The following is a 19,987-nucleotide window of genomic DNA, read 5'->3' on the forward strand; positions in this document are numbered from 1 at the left end:
ACAAATGAACAACAAACCTGTGAAGGGGGAGAATCTGATTTCCATTTGAATTATTAGATTCAAACATTAGGTGCTGACAAAATTCACAAGGCATACGAAGAAACAGGAAAAATATATATAAATCAACAGAAACTGTCCCTAAAAGAGATCTATGGCGGATATGCTACACAAAGACTTGAAAACAACTGTCTCGGGGCGCCTGGGTGGCTCAGTCGGTTAAGTGTCCGACTTTGGCTCAAGTCACGGTCTTGCAGTTCATGAGCTCGAGCCCCGCATCAGGCTCTCTACTGACAGCTGGAGACTGAGTTCGGATTCTGTGTCTCCCTCTCTCTCTGTCCCTCTCCTGCTTACACTCTGTCTCTCTCTCTCAAGAATAAACAAATATTGAAGGGAAAAAAAAGGAAAAAATTTTTTAAAAATAATAAACAAAGTAACTGTCTTAAAGGTGCCTGGGCAGCTCAGTTGGGTAAGCATCTGACTCTAGATTTTGGCTCAGGTCATCTCACCATTGTGAGATAGAGCCCCGCATCGGGCTCCATGCTGAGCATGGAGATTGCTTGGGATTCTCTCCTTCTCCCTGCCCTTCCCCGCTCACACATGTGCACTTTCTCTCAAAATAAATAAATGAACATTTTTTTAAAAAGGCTGTTTTAAAGATGTTACAAAAAATAATAAAAATATGTAAAAATCAAGAAAACAATGGATGGGGGCCACCTGGGTGGCTCAGTCGGTTGGGCGTCCAACATCGGCTCAGGTCACGATCTCATGGTCCATGGGTTCAAGCCCCACATCTGGCTCAGTGTTGACAGTTCAGAGCCTGGAGCCTGTTTTGGATTCTGTGTCTCCCTCTCTCTGTCCCTCCCCCATGTGCACTCTCTCTCTCTGTCTCTCTCAAAAATAAACATTAAAAACAACTTTTTTTAATTAAAAAAAAATGGATAAAAAAATAGTAATGTCAATAAAAGAACACAAAGTTAAAAAAAAATTGTGAAGCTTAAAAGTACAGTTAAGAAAAATGAGAAATTCACTAGAGGGATTCAGCATCAACAACCAAATGACATGGGGCTGGAGTTGTGAAGGAGCACAGATTTTGTATGTTACTGATGTTAAGCTGGTATCTATTCAAATTAGTGTTATAATCTTAGGATGTTGAATGCAATCTCCATGGTAACCATAATAAAAACAGATAGAAAATATAAATAGAAGGAAATGAGGAAGTTACTTAAAATTTTCACTATAAAAAATCAACTAAAGACAAAGGAAAACAGTAATGCAAGAAATTAGGGGCAAAAGCTGTATAAGGCATGTAGAAAACAGCACAAAGACAGAAGTCAGTCCCTCCTTATCGGTAATTAACTTAAATGCAAATGGATTAAATTCTCCGATCAAAAGATGGAGGTTGGCCGAATTAATAAAAACACATGAACCAACTATATGCTGGCTACCAGAGACTTACTTCAGATCCAAAGAAACAAATAGTTTGAAAGTAAAAGGATGGAACAAAATATTCCAGGCAATTACAGAGAGCAGGGGTTGCTATACTAATATCAGATACAAGGGGCATTAAATAAAAAAAGTTATAAAAGACAAAGAAGCACATGATAAGCTGATAAAAGATTCAATACATCAAGAAGATAAAACAAGTATAAACATTTATACCCCAGTGACACACCATCAAAATATGAAGCAAAAATAGACAGAATTGAAACAAGTCACAGTTGTACAAAAGTAGGTGGAGACTTTAATACTGCACTCTCCATAAAAGCCATCAAACAGCACACTCTATCAGCAGCCACAGAACACACGTGGTACATGCTCCAGGACAGACCATATGTGAGGCCACAAATTAAGTCTCCATAGATTTTAAAGTATTTTCTTTGAACACGAAGAATGAAATCAGAAATCAACAACAAAACCGGAAAATTCACAGAACTGTGGAAGTTAAACGATACACTTTTAAACAACCAATGGAAAAGGAGAACATAGTGATGAAGGAAAACAAAATACTAAAACTTACAGGAGGCACAGAAAGCAACGTAAGGAGAGAATTCAGAGCTATAAACACGTACAAAAAAAATAAAGATCTCATATCAACACCTAACTTTAGAACTTAGGAAAAAAAAAAGAAGAAACTAAAACCAAGGCTAGCAGAAGGAAATCATAAAGATGAGTGATGACATAAACGAAATAGAGAATGGAAAAACACCAGAGAAAATCAACAAAAAACCTGGTTCTATGAAAAGATCCACAAAACTGACAAACCTTTAGCTAGATGGACTAAGAAAAAAGACTTCAATTACTAAAATCAGAAATGAAAGTGGGACATTACTACCAATTCTAGGTTTTTTTTTAGCTTTTTTTAAATTATTATTATTTTAAGAGTTTATTTACCTTTGAGAGAGATAGAGTGAGCAGTGGAAGGGCAGAGAGAGGGAGGCCCAGAATCCGAAGCAGGCTCCAGGCTCTGACCTGTCAGCAGAGCGCCTGACGCAGGGCTCGAACCCACAGACTGTGAGATCATGACCTGAGCCGAAGTTGGACACTTAATGGACTGAGCCATCCAGGAACCCCAATTACTACCAATTCAAAAGAAATATATAGGATTATAAGAGAATATTATGAACAAGTGTGTATCAACCAACTGGATAGCCGGTTGAAATGGACAAATTCCTGAAAACACAAAACCTACCAAGAACAAGTCATGAAGTGATAGGGAGTCTAAATAGGTATGTGAGTACCAAAAACTTGAATCAGTAATCAAAAATCTCCTAACAAAACAAGCCTGAAACCTGATGGCTTCACTGATGAACTCTACCTAACATTTAAAGAATACCAATCCTTGTGATGCCTGGGTGGCTTAGTTAAGCACAGGACTCTTGATATGGGCTCAGGTCACGATCTCGTGATCGTGAGATAGAGCTTCAGGTTGGGCTCTGTACTGACAGCACAGAGCCTTCTTGGGATATTCTCTCCCTCTCTCTCCCTCTCTCCCTCTCTCCCTCTCTCCCTCTCTCTCTCTCTCTGCCCCTCCCTTCTCACACGTGCATGCATGTGCTCACTCTCTCTCTCAAAATAAATGAATAATTAAATAAACTTAAAAAAAGAGAAAGAAAGAATACCAAATCCTTCTCAAGCTTTTCCAAAAAACTGAAGAGAAGGGAATGCACCCTAACTTATTCTATAATGGCAGCATTATGATTTAGACAATGACACCACAAGAAAAGAAAATTACAGACCAGTATCTCTTATGAACATTGATGCAAAAAGTCCTCAACAAAATACTAGCTACAGAATTCATTAGCACATTAAAAGAATTATACATTAAAACCAAGTGGGATTTATTACTGGAATGTAATAAGGATAGTTCAATATACAAAAATCAACCCATATAATATGCCACATCAACAGAATTAAGGAGAAAAAACAACACGATTGTCTCAAATGATGCAGAAAAAGCACTTGACAAAATTTAACACCGTTTTGTGCTAAAAACAATCAACAAACTAGGAATAGAAGAAAACTTCCTTCCATGATAAAAGCCGTAAGTGGAAAAACTCACAGTGAACATCACACTCCAGGTAAACTGAAATCTTGTCCTTTGCAATTAGGAACAAGCCAAGGACATCCACTTTTACCACTTCTATTCTACATTGTTCTGGAAGTTCTAGCCTGAGCAAATGAAAGAAACAAAAGGCACCCAAATTGGAAAGGAAGAAGTAAAATTATCTGTTTACAGATGATATGATTTTCTAAGTAGAAAATCCTGAAATCCCCCCCCCCCACACACACACACAAAACTTAGAACAAATTAATTCAGCAAAGTGTCAGGATACAGAATCAATATACAAAAAAGTTATATTTCATGAACAATGAAAAATCTGAAAAGTAAATTACAAAAATAATTCCATTTACAACCATATCAGAAAAAGCAAAATATTGGGGCACCTGGGTGGCTCAGTCAGTTGAGCATCCAACTTCAGCTCAGGCCATGATCTCACTGTCCGTGAGTTCAAGCCCCACGTTGGGCTCTGTGCTGACAGCTCAGAGCCTGGAGCCTCTTTCAGATTCTGTGTCTCCCTCTCTCTCTGCCCCTCCCTGACTCATGCTCGCTCGCTCTCTCTCTCTCTCTCTCTCTGTCAAAAATAAATAAACATTAAAAAAATTTAAAAAAAAAAGAAAAAGTAAAATATTTAGCAATTAACCAAGGTGAAAGACTTAAAAAAAATACAAAACACTGCTGAAAGAAATTGAAAGGGACATAATAGAAATACACTACATGGTCACAGATTGGATGATTGTTGTTAAAACGTCAATACTACCCAAAGTGATATATAAAGTCAATGCAATCCTTATCAAAATCCCAATGAGGTTTTTTGCACAAATAAAAAAAAAATCCTAAATTTCAAACGGAATCTCAAGGGACCCCAAACAGCCAAAACAAACTGAAAAAGAATAAAACTAAAGAGTTCACACTACTGATTTCACAACTGAGTTCAGAGCTATAGTTATCAAAACAGTATGATGTTGGTGTAACACAGACATACAGACCAATGGAATAAAATAGAGAACCCAGAAATAAACCCACATATAAACAGTCAAATGATTTTTCTCAAGGGTGCCTAGGCCATTCAATGAGATACAGACTATTGTTTCAACAAATCGTGCTAGGAAAACTGCATATACACATGCGAAATAATGAACTTGGGCCCTTTCCTAACACCATATAAAAAATTTAACTCAGTATTGGATCAAAAGGTGCCAAATGTGAGACCAAAAACAATAAAACTTTTAGAAGAAAACATGCAACAAAAGCTTCATGACCTTGGATTTGGCAATGATTTCCTGGATATGACACCAAAGGCACAGGCAACAAAAGAAAACACAGATAAATTGGGACTTTAAGAAAAGTTAAAAAATTATTTTTTTCTCCAAAAGACACTTACTATCAATAGAGTAAAAACACAACCCACAGAATCAGAAAAAAGTAACTGCGAATCATATATTTGGTAAGAGATGGGTAGAATATACAGAGAAATTCTAAAACTCAACAAAACCAACAACCCAATTCAAAAATGGGCAGAGAACTGCAACACTTGTCCAAAGATAGACAAATGTCCAATAAGCACATGAAAAGATACCCAACATGACTAATCATGAGAGAAATGAAAATCAAACCTACAATAAAATAGCATGTCACACCCATTACAACGGCAACAATCCATTAGGACAGCCACTACTAATAGTAAATGTTGGCAAACATACAGAGAAACTGGGGCCCTGCGTACAGTTGGTGGGAATGGAAAATGGCGCAGCCACCATGGAAAATAATATGGCAGTTCCTCAAAAAATTAAAAAAGAATTCCCCAGCAATTCTACTTTTAGGTATGTACCCCAAAGAACTGAAAGCAGGTCTCAGAGATATTTATACACCCATATTCATAGCAGCAACATTACCTACAATAGCTAAAATTTGGGATCAACCCAAGTGTCCGTGGAAAAATGGACAGATAAGGAAAACACACTGGCATATTATTCACCCGTAGAAAGAAAGAAAATTTTTGCAACATGCTACACTACTGATGAATTTTGACATTGTATACTAAATGAAATAAGCCAGTCACAAAAAGACAAATGCTGTATGGAGTCCACTAATATGGCTGCCAGAGGTTGTGGGAAGGGAAGAATGTGGAGTTAGTGTTTAAGGGGTACAGAGTTTCAGTTTTACAAGATGGAAAGAGTTATGGGGATGGATGTTGGGATGGTTGCACAAAAATGTCAATGTGTTTAATTCCAGTCACCTGTACACTTAAAAGCTAGTTAAGATGGTGAAATTTACATTATGTGTATTTACCACAACATAAAAAAGGAAGAAAAACATATACATGATTATGTGCTTTAGAATTTACTTAAGGAAAAGGTATATACTTTACTCATTTTACTGAATGTCGTAACATCTCACACAGTGCGTTGTATACAATTAGAGTATCGACATTCAAAGCTATTGTGATTTCGTAATAAACCAGACCAGCTGTCAAGCCAATACCTGGTTACAGAGCCAAAAGCAGGGCTAAGCAAAAAGGTGAGCTGGCATTTACAACTGGATCTTCCGGGAAAGAAATCCAGCACAATATACAATGAGGCAGGGAAAGGGAAGTCAGGAATGGAGAAGTCCCAAGGAGATAATATGGATCTCACCAAGCCAAAGGATCAACCAGCTCATTCGTCTTCAAGGTCAGGCAGCTGGGAACAGGAAACAGAACCTCCGAGCCTAAGCACTCTAGGCCCAGGAACCACACACAGGATATAAACACAATACAATGTGTACACCATGCCAAATATTACTAGCCAGTAAAAGAAATCAAAGAGCCAGAATATTCATCAAACCATCCATTTTCAATGCACCTGTCTATACATTTTCCATCTGCAGTTCCCAGACCCTGAGGTGTCAAATTTAAAATGCACACACTTGGGAACACCATGGAAGTTTTTTGTGTGTCTCACGTCCATGAAATACAGCCAGACCAACACTAAACCATCCTGCACACCTAAAAAAATTATTAGAGGATTAACACAACAATCTGCACAACCTGAACCACAGAATTCAGCATGTACATGGTGCAAAGAGGTGAACTTGGGGACAGAGAAGCCTCGGAGGGCAGAGAGGTGCTTTTGTGGGCAGAGAGAGGACAGAGACGGGGGAGGGGGGAGATATGGGAAAAGCACCCCTCCCCAAAAGCAGCTGGAGAGAAAGTGGAAAATTGGAAACAGCCACAGGGACTAAACTAAAAAGGGAGAAAGGAGAAAGGAGAGGGTTTAAATTCCATTAAGACTGTAAACAAGGGGAGCGTAGAGTCTGCAACTCCACAGCTTGATACCTGGTGGTGCTCTGGTGGGAAGGGCAAATCCCCAGGAACAGAGAGGGATCCGGACGTTCTCGGGCCACACGGGGAAAAGCAGTTCCACTGCTGGAAGGACATTTGGTAGAGACTGTTGAGGCCACCTGGCCCCAGCAGACCCCAGAAAAATGGCCACATCCGCTGGTATTGGAACAAGGTTGTGAAGGATGAAGCCTGGTGCCAGATGTGTGTTGTGATCTTCCATAATCCCTGAAAAGCTGCTGCTACACTGTCTCACAAACTTTTTCTAGGGTAGGCTGGCACCTGGCCGCAGTCTCGGGGCACCGGCAGCAGCAGGGTCCAGCAAGCGTTCCTGGGTGCAGTCGACATTCGACCATTGCTCAGTGAGACCCTCCTGCAGAGGGGCGGAACGGGTCAAAGCCACAGTCCCCCAGAAGTAAGGGGCCAGGGGAAAAAAGCCGCATCTGAGACAAAACTTGGGAGAGAGGTACTGCCTGGGGCCTGGTCACGGACAGTGAAAAAGCGGGGAGTGGAGGAAAGCTGAAGACAAAGGACGGGTGCACAATTGTTGATGGGGAGAACAGAGTTCCAATACTAGAGACTGGGTAGCTGGGTGGCGCCATTTTCACCGCTCCCGCGCATGTGCATATGCACCTACAAGCGCCACAACAATCCATCCCGGTAGGCTAGCAGCGCCATCTAGTGGAGAACAGAGCTGTTACACTGAGCCCTGCCCAACTGGGCCAGAGGACCCCATTAGATTGAACAAAAACCAACCATCAACAAGGCATATCATAGTCAAATTCACAAAATACTCAGGCAAGGAGAGAATCATGAAAGCAGCAAGGGAAAAAAGGTCCCTAAAATACAAGGGAAGACAGATCAGGTTTGTAGCAGACCTACCCACAGAAACTTGGCAGGCCAGAAAGGAGTGACAGGATATATTCAACGTGCTGAATCAGAAAAATATGCAGCCAAGAATTCTTTATCCAGCAAGGCTGTCATTCAAAATAGAAAGAGAGATAAAAAGTTTCCCAAACAAAAATTAAAGGAGTGTGTGACCACTAAACCAGCCCTGCAAGAAATTTTAAGGGGGACTCTCTGAAGGGAGAAAAGATGAAAATATATATATATATAAATACCAAAAGCAACAAAGATTAGAAAGCACCAGAGAACATCCCAGAAACTCCAACTCTACAAGCATCATAATGGCAATAAACTCGTATCTTTCAGTACTCATGCTAAATGTCAAGGGACTCAACGCTCCAATCAAAAGACATAGGGTAACAGAATGGATATGAAAACAAGATCCATCTATATGCTGTTTATAAGAGACCCACTTTAGACCTAAAGACACCTTCAGATTGAAAATAAGGATGGAGAACCATCTATCATGCTAATGGTCAACAAAACAAAGCCGGAGTAGCCATACTTATATCAGACAATCTAGACTTTAAAATAAAGACTGTATCAAGAGATTCAGAAGGGCATTCTATCATAATTAAGGGGTCTATCCATCAAGAAGACCTAACAATTGTAAACATTTATGCACCAGATGTGGCAGCACCCAAATATATAAATCAATTAATCACAAACATAAAGAAACTCATCGATAGTAATACCATAATAGCAGGATACTTCAACACCCCACTCACAGCAATGGACAGATCATCTAATCAAAAAATCAACAAGGAAACAATGGCTTTGAATGACACACTGGACCAGATGGACTTAACAGATATATTCAGAACATTTCATCCAGAATATACATTCTTCGTCAGTGCACATGGAACATTCTTCAGAATAGATCACATACTGGGACACAAATCAGCCCTAAGTAAGCACAAAAAGATTGAGATCATACCATGCATATTTTCAGACCACAACACTATGAAACTCGAAATCAACCACAAGAAAAAGTTTGGATAGGTAACAAGTACTTGGAGACTGAAGAACATCCTACTATAAAGAATGAATGGGCTAACCAAGCAGTTAAAGAAGAAATTAAAAAGTGTATGGAAGTCAATGAAAATGATAGCACCACAATCCAAAACCTCTGGGACACAGCAAAGGCAGTCATAAGAGTAAAGTATATAGCAATCCAGGCCTTCCTAAAGAAGGAAGAACGATCTCAGATACACAACCTAACCTTACACCTTAAGGAACTGGAAAAATAATGGCAAATGAAACCCAAAACCAGCAGAAGACAGGAAATAAAAGATTACAGAAAAAATCAATGCTATCGAAACCAAAAAAAAAACCAAAAAAAACAAAAAAAACAAAAAAAAACAATAGAACAGATCAATGAAACCAGAAGCTGGTTCTTTGAAAGAATTAACAAAATTGATAACCCACCAGCCAGTTTGATCAAAAAGAAAAAGCAAAGGACCCAGATAAATAAAATCAAGAATCAAAGAGGAGAGATCACAACCAACACAGCAGAAATAAAAACAACAATAGAATATTAGGAGCAATTATACACCAATAAAATGGGCAATCTGGAAGAAATGGACAAATTCTTAGAAACATACACACTACCAAAACAAATAGGAAGAAACAGAAAATCTGAACAGACCCAGAAACAATAAAGAAATCGAATTAGTAATCAAAAATCTCCCAAAAAACAAGAGTCCAGAGCCAAGATGTCTTTCCAGGGGAATTCTACCAAACATTTAAGGAAGAGTTAACACCTATTCTCTTGAAGGTGTTCTAGAAAATAGAAATGGAAGGAAAACCTCTAAACTCTTTCTATGAAGCCAGCATTACCTTGATTCCAAAACCAGACAGAGACCCCACTAAAAAGGAGAAAAATAGACCAATTTCCCTGATGAACATGGATGCAAAAATCCTCAACAAGATATTAGCCAACTGGACCCAACAATACATTAAAAAGATTATTCACCACGACCAAGTGGGATTTATACCTGGGATTCAGGGCTGGTTCAATATCTGCAAAACAATTAACGTGATTCATCACATCAATAAAAGAAAGAACCATATGATCCTCTCAAAAGATGCAGAGAAAGCATCTGACAAAATACAGCATCCTTTCTTGATAAAAACCCTCAAGAAAGTAGGGACAGAAGGAGCATACCTGGAGATCATAAAAGCCATATATGAATGACCCTATGCTAATATCATCCTCAATGGGGAAAAACTGAGAGCTTTCCCCCTAAGGTCAGGAACAAGACAGGGATGTCCACTCCTGCCACTGTTATTCAACACAATATTGAAGTCTTAGCCTCTGCAGTCAGACAACACAAAGAAATAAAAGGCATCCAAATCGGCCAGGAAGAGGTCAAACTTTCACTCTTCGCAGATGACACGATACTCTATATGGAAAACCCAGAAGATTCCACCAAAAAACTGCTAGCATTGATTCATGAATTCAGCAAAATTTCAGGATATAAAATCAACACACAGAAATCGGTTGCATTCCTATGCACCAACAATGAAGTGACAGAGAAATCAAGGAATCGATCCCATTTACAGTTGCACAAAAAAACATAAAATACCTAGGAATAAATCTCACCAAAGAGGTGAAAAATCTATACACTGAAAACTAAAGAAAGCTGATGAAAGAAACTGAAGAAGACACAAAAAAATGGAAAAAGATTCCATGCTCCTGGATAGGAAGAACAAATATTGTTAAAATGTCAATACTACCCAAAGCAATCTACATATTCAGTGCAATCCCTATCAAAATAATAGCAGCACTCTTCACAGAGCTAAAACAAATAATCCTAAAATTTGTATGGAACCAGAAAAAACCCCAAATAGCCAAAGCGATCTTGAAAAAGAAAACCAAAGCAGGAGGCATCACAATCCCAAACTTCAAGCTATACTACAAAGCTGTAATCATCAAGACAGTATGGTCCTGGCACAAAAACAGACACTCAAATCAATGGAAAAGAATAGAGAACCCAAAGATGGACCCACAAATGTATGGCCAACTAATCTAATTCAAGAATGAACCTGGACCACTTGCTTTCACCATACACAAAAATAAACTCAAAATGGATGAAAGACCTAAACATAAGACAGGAAGCCATCAAAATCCTCAAGGAGAAAGCAGGCAAAAACCTCTTTGATCTCGGCCGCAGCAACTGCTTACTCAACACGTCTCTGGAGGCAAGGGAAACAAAAGCGAAAATGAACTACTGGGACCTCATCACAATAAAAAGCTTCTGCACAGCGAAGCAAGCAATCAGCAAAACTAAAAGGCAACCAACAGAATGTGAGAAGATATTTGTAAGTGACATATCAGATAAAGGGTTAGTATCCAAAATCTGTAAAGAACTTATCAAACTCAACACCCAAAAAACAAATAAACCAGTAAAGAAATGGGCAGAAGACATGAATAGACACCTCTCCAAAGAAGACATCCAGATGGTCAAATGACATGTGAAAAAATGCTCAACATCACTCATCATCAGAGAAACACAAATCAAAACCACAGTGAGATACCACCTGACACCTGTCAGAATGGCTAACATTAACAACTCAGGCAACAACAGATGTTGGTGAGGATGGGGAGAAAGAGGATCTCTTTTGCATTGTTGGTGGGAATGCAAGCTGGTGCAGCCACTCTGGAAAACAGTATGGAGACAAGACGTTAAAAAAAAAAGAGTTAAACCACTCTGTACTGTCATTATTTTAATTAAAAGTAGTCTATCTTAACACTAAAATAGTAGGAGTGTCATGATGAAGGATCACACATTTACCTTCAGGAAAAGTTCACTAGATTTTCCTCCTATCTCTCATTTCACCAGCAACCAGCAAAAATCCAAGCTGGTCTACAAAAAACACTGCTGCAGATCATTCTATGTCATCTATCTAAGTTTCCTTACATTTCTATAATAATCTTTACAACTGAAGACGTACAGATAAAAAATAGCAAGGAAAAAAAAAGGCTTCAGTGAATATTATCCTGAGTCAGATGACACACCAACTGATACATATAGAAATATAGTAACAGTAATAATTCCAGTTGGATTTTCAGCGTGTTCTATTTGTAGCTAGTGGTTTACTCCCTGGGAGACAAAGTCCCACACCCCTACTAGCAACAACTGTTTTCTTAATGAGTTTACCAAAATAGCATGGTGGAAGATGATGACATTCTGTCAACCATAAAGCACACACTTTCCCAAAATGTTTCCTCTATCCCACCTACAATGCTATTTTTAGTTTTATACAACAATGAAACCAGTACAAAAGATCAATGCTGAGCTAGTATCTGCACCATTCAAACACAGCACCAAAGATACTTACAGTCACCAAATTATACTTGTTAGCAAAGCAAAAATAGCTGGCTGACCATTAAAGGTGGAAGACCAGTACAACGTGACTCTACTACAGACATGAATTAACTTATGAATAGCCAAACTAAAAACAAAATAGGGCCCCTGAAGGCAATTATGTATCTCCTACCACAGTAGACTTTATTTACCCACTGCGTGTATTAATCCTGAATAGCCATATGTGATCACATCAAGGCATGTGCATTTGTAAATAACAAATATATATGACTTATTCTTTCAGGGCACCTGAGTGGCTCAGTCGGCTAAGCATTCTAATCTAGATTTGGGCTCAGGTCTTGATCTCTTGGTCATAAGTTCAAGCCCTGCATCGGGCTCTGAAGTTGACAGCATGGAGCCTGCTTGGGATTCTCCCTCCCTCCCCCCCCCCTCCCTTCCTCTCTCGCATGCACACTCTCTCTCCCAAAATAACGAAGTAAACTTAAATATATATATAGCCAAGTGGATGTATAAAAAACACAAACATACAAGCAAGCATGCGTGAGTGAGTGCACAGGCGCGTGCACACACACACACAGTTTCCCCATTTCCACCATTAAATGTTCTCAACGTCTTGGAGGGTGTTTTTTTCCTTGGTTGTTTTTGGTTTTTAGTTTGGGTTTTTGACTTTTCGGTACAAATACCCGGCCTCCTTACCAAACATACTGAATCAGAACACGCAAGCACGGAACCAAGGAATCTGTACGTGTAGTATGATTATCATATAACAAAGCTTAAGGCAAATTTACATAATGATATCAGAAACAACATTTTATTTACTTCCTGTGGCTTAATAGTTAACATTTAACTGCTATTAAACTAAGGAACGCTAAAGCTTCACTTCCAAATAATTTTTTTTTAAGTTTATTATTTTTAAGTTTATTTAGAGCACGAGCAGGGGAGGGGTTGAGACAGAGAATCCCAAGCAGGCTCCATGCTGTCGGCATGGAGCCCAACCTGGGGCTCAGGTCCACGAACTGTGAAATCATGACCTGAGCCAAAGTCGAGAATCAGATGGTTAACCAACTGAGCCACCCAGGCACACCGTTCACTTCCAAATATTCTGAAGGACAATATGTGGGAAGTGATCTGTAGCCAAGACTTACCTCGGGATTAACCTCCTGAAGGCTTCGCAATGAATATATCAACAACAACCACAACAAGCCCTGAATAACAGACCTCAGAATATATTAAAAAGTAAAGGAATATCAGCAAGCAGAGTTTATTGTTTTTGCTTCCTCAGTGGCTCTGGAGGCTGACGTCTGCCAGGGTGAAATCTCACAGGAAACACTAGCTGAAGTTAATTCTATAACTTATAACAGGTACCACATTTTGGCGCCTAGGATAAGAGGTATTGTTCTAACATGGGTCAAAACATCCTGGGAAAAGAAAAAAAAAAATCTTTTATTTCCACTGTGTTGAAACTAGAAAGCTAAATTCAGATAATTGTCTAATCTGTGTGGGAAAATAACTTAAAATTGTTTGGGTCAAATAATGGTGTAATTATATAATGAAGAGAGAGGAGGTGTTTTAAGCCAAAATGGAAAAGTAATGCCTAAGCATTTATGCAATTACCCACCAATTTCAACAAATTCTCCAAATTTGAATATTTCAATTCTAGTTAGCACTAAATTAAGTAAAATTCAATTGTCCATCTCTAGCTTTTAGAGAGTATAAACTAAGGCAGGATCACAACAAAAATCAGTTATTGGAGATAAAATGAGGGAACTAGCAGGTCCTAAAAGGACAGCTAACTGTCCCACCCAAACCTCCGTGGGAGGAAAGCGTCTCCCACTCAGGCCTCTTGCACAATATTTTGGTGCAATTCTCCTTCATACATATTACACCGTATTTCCTTCAAAGACTGGAGGATTCCCTCTCAATTCAGTGACAGCTCCTTTTTTTCTTTATTGGGGCAAGAAGAGGGAGAGATAAAAGCTACCCCTATTAAGTATAGAATTTAATCCTTTTTAAAGAACTATTATGCTGTTTCTCAGAAACATTAGGACACAAAAGGGATGTTACACCTCAGATGGAGGGAATAACGTAAATGTAAGAACTGGAACAGGAACAGTAAAGAATAATAGTTTCAAGATGAATAATATACCAGTTGAGAACTTTCTTCCCAAGAGGCGGGTCATAACCCTAAGGAAGCTGCCCTCCGAAGGAGGCCAAAGTAAGTCGTAGGACAACTCTGTCTCCCCAGTAAACCTCGATATACAGGCAAACACCAAGGTATGGAATGTTTTCTTTTTTAAAAAAGAATCAACTGATGCAATACGTACAACGGTTTATCCAAATATTATAGATCAAGCCAGGTGCGTGAATGCCCATAGCTCCCAAACAGTATGAAACAAGTTAACAGGAAAGCTGTTTATTGGTTTTCCCAGAGAAGATTCCTTGCCTACCCTTAAATGTTTTTTTTTTTTTCCTGTTTTTCAGTAGATTGTATAGGATAATTCTTCCTTATATTCCCAAATACCTCCTATCTTATTTTACTTTTTCCCCCTAGGTTAAATCGGGAAAACGGGTTCATTTTAAGATTCTTTTTTAGAGAAAGACATTCTAATTTGGCTTAATAATACCACTTCTAGGGAGGCTTACTGATTGCTGATAGGAGTGAAAATTGCTTTAACTCTTGTGAAGACAAACCTGCTAACAAGTGTTAAAAGCCTTACTGTATTTTCCCCAAAAACTCTATTTCCAATCTGACAAACATTCATGTTTAAATGCTCAATTTGTATACACCGTATAAAAAAAAAAAAAATCTTTCCAAGTATGGAGTTCTAAAAATAAAACACTCTTGCGGGCATAGTAATAAATAGTAAGCCAATAGTTACACAATGCTTACTGCGTGGAAGGCACTATTTTAAGCACTTTACATATATTAGAGCCCTTTTAATCAACCTCATGAGGCCTGCGTTGTTACTGCCCTTCTTTTACAGATAAAGAAATTGAGACAGAATGTGACTAAGTAATTTATTAAAGGCTACTGAGTGGTGAGACTAGGATTTGAAACTAAGACGCCCCAGACCATGCTGCTTCAAGACAGACTCCAACTGCCAGACTAACGCACAGTGCTTCCACTGGTATCTCCTGACATCCATGACCAAAGGTGAATCCTAAGTCATCTAAATTTCATCATTACAAAAGAAAGATATCAGTAAAAGCAAGTAAAACATATATAACACATGGTAAATTCTCAAATTCTACTGACATTTTTGGATCCTTTAATTGCTGGAAAAACTCAACCACTTTCTTTTTCTCTTATTTGTAAAAAAAAAAAAAAAAAGTCACTTGTCAGCTACAAAAATGTTAACATGAAACAGCCATAAACCCTGCGCAGTCACTAGTCACCAGATGCACACTCCAGCGGAGTATTTACGCCAGGAATAAGATTATCTCTTTCTTGTCTCATTCAACTTGCCACAGGATAGCTGTAGTGTAAAGGTGAGTTTCTAGATAGGATTACCTCTTGATGCTTTTATTTTTTTCCAAGTTTATTTATTTATTTTGAGAGAGAGACAGGAGAGAGAGCATGTGTGTGCAAGCAGGGGAGAGGCAGAGAGAGGGAGAGAGAATCCCAAGCAGGCGTCCCATTGTCAGTGTAGAATCCAACTCAGGGCTCAGTGCCATGAACCATGATATCATGACCTGAGCTGAAATCCAGACGCTTAACTGACTGAGCAACCCAGGCGCCCCGGCCTTTGTTTTTTTTTTTTTGTTTTTTTGTGGGGTTTTTTGGAGAAAATATTTTTATAATATACCAATCTACTCCATTTGTGGTTACAGAATAACTGAAACTCAGAAAATCAAACAGCCTTTGTCACACATCATCAGCCTGATTTGCTTCAAGACATATCTTTTCCCACTGCCATTTCTTGAAGACAGCTTCAAATTAATGACACAGTTACCCAACTAACTCACTACCAAAAAATGCAGGTATAGCATATCTGTGGGACATATACTCTCACTTTCTCCTTGCATCTATGAAGGAAAAGGAGGCCAAATCGAAGCTCCTGAAGGATCTTTTCAATGCTCAGGAGGAGGGATCTTGTGAGGAAGAATGGTGTTAACTCACATAACACACTCTCACCTCATTTTCGATGTGCACAGACTCCTTGGGAGGTATCCCTGAGACAGGTGGTAGGGGCTCTGGTTTTCAGAGAAGAAGACGGAAGTTGGAAGAATTTACAGGACACAGACTAATTAAGGGCCAGGAAGAGTGTAGGCACCCACCTCTTTTTTACTTACAGTAACGAAGATTCGAGGGGTTGTTTTGGTTTGTTTTATTTTGGAGGGGGAGGCTGTTTGCTTCATCTGCATTATTTTAATGGAGAAATGTATTAGTAATCTGACTAGCTTTACTGAGATAAAACTGACATACAGTACACTGCACGTATTTACAAGATGCACTTTGCAGCACCCGGGTGGCTCAGTCGGTTGAGCTTCCGACTTGGGCTCAGGTCATGATCTCACGGTTCCTGAGTTTGAGCCCTGCATCGGGTTCATTGCTGTCAGCACGGAGCCCGCTTTGCATCCTCTGTCTCTCTCTCTCTCTGCCCCTCCCCTGCACGTGCACGTGCTCTCTCTCCCTGAAAAATAAAATGTGCACCTTGATGACAGTTGATAAATGAATGTATCTGTGAAATTATCAACCCCGAAGGTTTCTTGTGTCCGTTTGTGTTTTTTCCATCCGGTCTGTCACCTCTCCAGCCCAGGAGCCGGAACCCCAACTTTCTCTCACTGTTAGTATTCATGATAAACTAGTTTTGTAGCGTTTTATATAAATAGACTCATAAGGTGTACACTCCTTTATGTCTGACCACTTTCATCCATACTGTAGAGTGTATCAACAGTGCATTGTTCTTTATTGCTGAGTTCTATTCCATGGATTCCATGTTTTGCCAGCTTGTCCCCATGAGGCCATGGGTCAAAAGTGGGAGATGGAAAGGCTAGACAGGAGAGAAAGGACTGGCTTTTCCTTATCTGCTTCCCATCTGTTGGTGGCACCAGTTTCTAACTCTGATAGAGTTTAACATCAGCACTCTTAACCGAAGAGCCAATACCTTAAATCTCATGGTCTGCTCCAAGTATTTATTATGGCTGCTTCAAGAAAAAGAAACGTAAATGGTACAAAAATTAAGACGGAAGAAATGTGTTGCCTGCTTCCTGTAGCCTAGATAAAGATAAGCTTAGGCTGAAAGCAAGGAGGGGAGAAACAGATCTTTGATATGAGAGGCCCTCTCCACCTCTATAACCCAAAAAAGCTCAAAGTTCAGTAATGTGGACTCCAGTACGGTTCAGACACAAACCAACCAATCAACCAACCAACCAACCAACCAACCAACCAACCAACCAAAAAGCCATGCTAGTGGAAACAGAGCTAAAGCTTGCGAAAACAGAGGCTGTGAAGTGAGAAATTTCCCAGGAGAGCAGAATGGAGCCTGGAAGACACCTGACCTACCCCCACAAGGGTCCTTTCCCAAGCACCTCCCTCTAACAGGCATACCCATGCCTAACAGAGATGACAATACACTTCCTTGTGAGAGTGCAATTAAGGTGCAGCACAAAGACAGGGAACAAGCAGAGGCCAAGACAGGGCAGGAGCAGGCTCTGACAGGCTCAGAGACAATGACCAGGCAGGGTCTCTGCTATACGATTACTGCAAATGGAACTGACCATAAACCAACTAGTAGCCCACTTAGTTTCGAGGGAGTTGATTTGCCAAAGAACCACAAAAAAAACGCTAAACGTCTAAGTCAATGGCTCTTAAACTAGAAAGCGCACTTGATGCTTTGGGAGGTAGTGTTGAAGGACATACCACTGGAGCCCCTGTTCTGAGTCATTAGGTCTGGGGTGACAGCCCATTATTTGCTATGTGGCTGGTCCCGACCACACTGAGAACCACAGATCTGAGGCAACCTGAGGTCCCTCCCTCCCAATTCCCCACAAGAGGTGAGAGAGTTAGTGCAGTTGCAGTTTCCAATGGTCGTTCAGTCCTTCTCAAAGGCCACCCCTGAGAGGCCATGGGAGACCAGGGAAAAGGAGACACTCTCAGAGATAAAAATCACTAAGAAATTAACCTTCTCCCAGTACAGGGGCACCCAACTCTCCTGGACTAGGAAAGAGTGATCACTGATCCTTGTGTGTACTTTTCCAGGATCCTCCTTTAAACATGGGAACGTCTACTGCAATCTCCCTGGTCTGGCTTGAGCACTACGGATAGACATGTTATTCTTCAGCCACAGGGGGCAAGACCATGAGATGCTCCCTCAGATTTGAGAAAGAAGACAAGACATCACTAAAGATCCTGCTGTTGGAACTAGATGAGACCTGGAAAAGTCCTTTTTTGGGGAGGCAGTGAGAGCGTTTCATCTAAGGGCAAATTTTCATTAGGAACACGCGTAAGAGGAAAAATGTATATGGCTATTTGGGAGTGGAAAGGGTGAACGACAGGACACACTGGTATACCCCGCCCTGGACTTGGTCCCATTCCATGTCCTAAAAGAATACTGGTTTTGTTCAAGAATGGACCCCTCCCTCCTGTCATCCTCCTTTCTCAGGTCAAGGTGAACTCACTGTGTCTTCAATTCTAGAGTATTCTAGGGCATGATTAATCAAAGGGAAGTAATTCCTTTCCTCCTCTCATAAACGGTTAGCCCAGGAACTCAGACCTAAGCCAATTGGTGCACGGCTTTCTCAAGGAACCAAGAATTAGTTCATACTTGTACAAGGATAAAATTCAACGAAATGCACTGAGAGTTTGGGGGAAATAGTCTCTTAAAATATTACCCCTTCCTTTTACAGATTATGAACTAAAGACCATTTGACCCCTAAGGCTAAAGCCAAAGGAAGACAGAGTCAAAGAAATCACAGAAAAATGCAGACAACACCACTGGATTAAGGTGTATCTCCTACTTTGAGTTCTACAAGTCACTGTATCTCATTATCATTAGGATTTCTATGATCTACAGTCGAAATGTATGGATCCACATAACGAATAGGGCCACCAAACCCATTAAGAGCTTCAAAGAACCAATTAAATAGTGTTTGTTGCCATGACAATTTGTATCTTCCTTAATCTGAATAATTTTCTATGCATTTGCATTCTCTCTAGGTGCTAACTGTGAGAAATGCCTTGTGCTGGGAGATTTTGAGGTTCACAAGATGGACAGTCCTTTCCTTCGAACTAGAAGAGAATTCTAGGGTTAGGACATTATAGAAACTCTATGAGACTGTTGGGGGAATTTCCTGGGTTTCTGAAGTTTAAGCGTTGCTAAGTAAGACTCCAGAATCATACACACACCCCACACCCCCTCAAAAAGTACATCCTTCTAGTTCAAGCCTAACATTTTACAAATAAGAAATGGAGGGGCATCTGGGTGGCTCAGTCAGCTAAGCATCCAACTCTTGATCTCAGCTCAGGTCATGATCTCCCAGTTTGTGGGATCAAACCCCGCATCGGACTCTGTGATGACAGTGCAGAGCCTGTTTTGGATTCTTTCTCCCTCCCCCTCTCTCTGGCCCCTCCCCTGCTCGCTCTCTCTTTTAAAACAAACTTTAAAAATTTTTTTAATTAAAAAAAAAAAATGAGTAAAAAATGGAGACCGAATGATTCAGCTAATTGACTTGAAGAAGCAAAAACCAGGTTTTCTAAAATGTAATCTAATACTTCAGTACTGGTTGTTCTCAACCTCTTCTCCTGCCCAAAGACAGTGCTGAGATTTGCCCCAGTCATACCCACAAAGTGATCCTGAATGAAAGGAGATGAGAGAAGAGGTGGGGTGTCAGAGCATCACTCCATTTGGGAGGGGCAACTTCTTTTATTGC

The 19,987-nt window shown here is 39.9% G+C and overlaps 1 protein-coding gene across 5 annotated transcripts in view; it reads right to left on the minus strand.

The window, feature by feature from the left end:
* CDKAL1 (CDK5 regulatory subunit associated protein 1 like 1) overlaps positions 1-19,987 on the minus strand; it is a 703,328-nt gene that overhangs the window by 410,286 nt on the left and 273,055 nt on the right. The window lies entirely within an intron of this gene.

Source organism: Panthera tigris, chromosome B2 (assembly GCF_018350195.1).
Source record: "Panthera tigris isolate Pti1 chromosome B2, P.tigris_Pti1_mat1.1, whole genome shotgun sequence".
In the NCBI taxonomy this organism is placed as follows: Eukaryota; Metazoa; Chordata; class Mammalia; order Carnivora; family Felidae; genus Panthera; species Panthera tigris.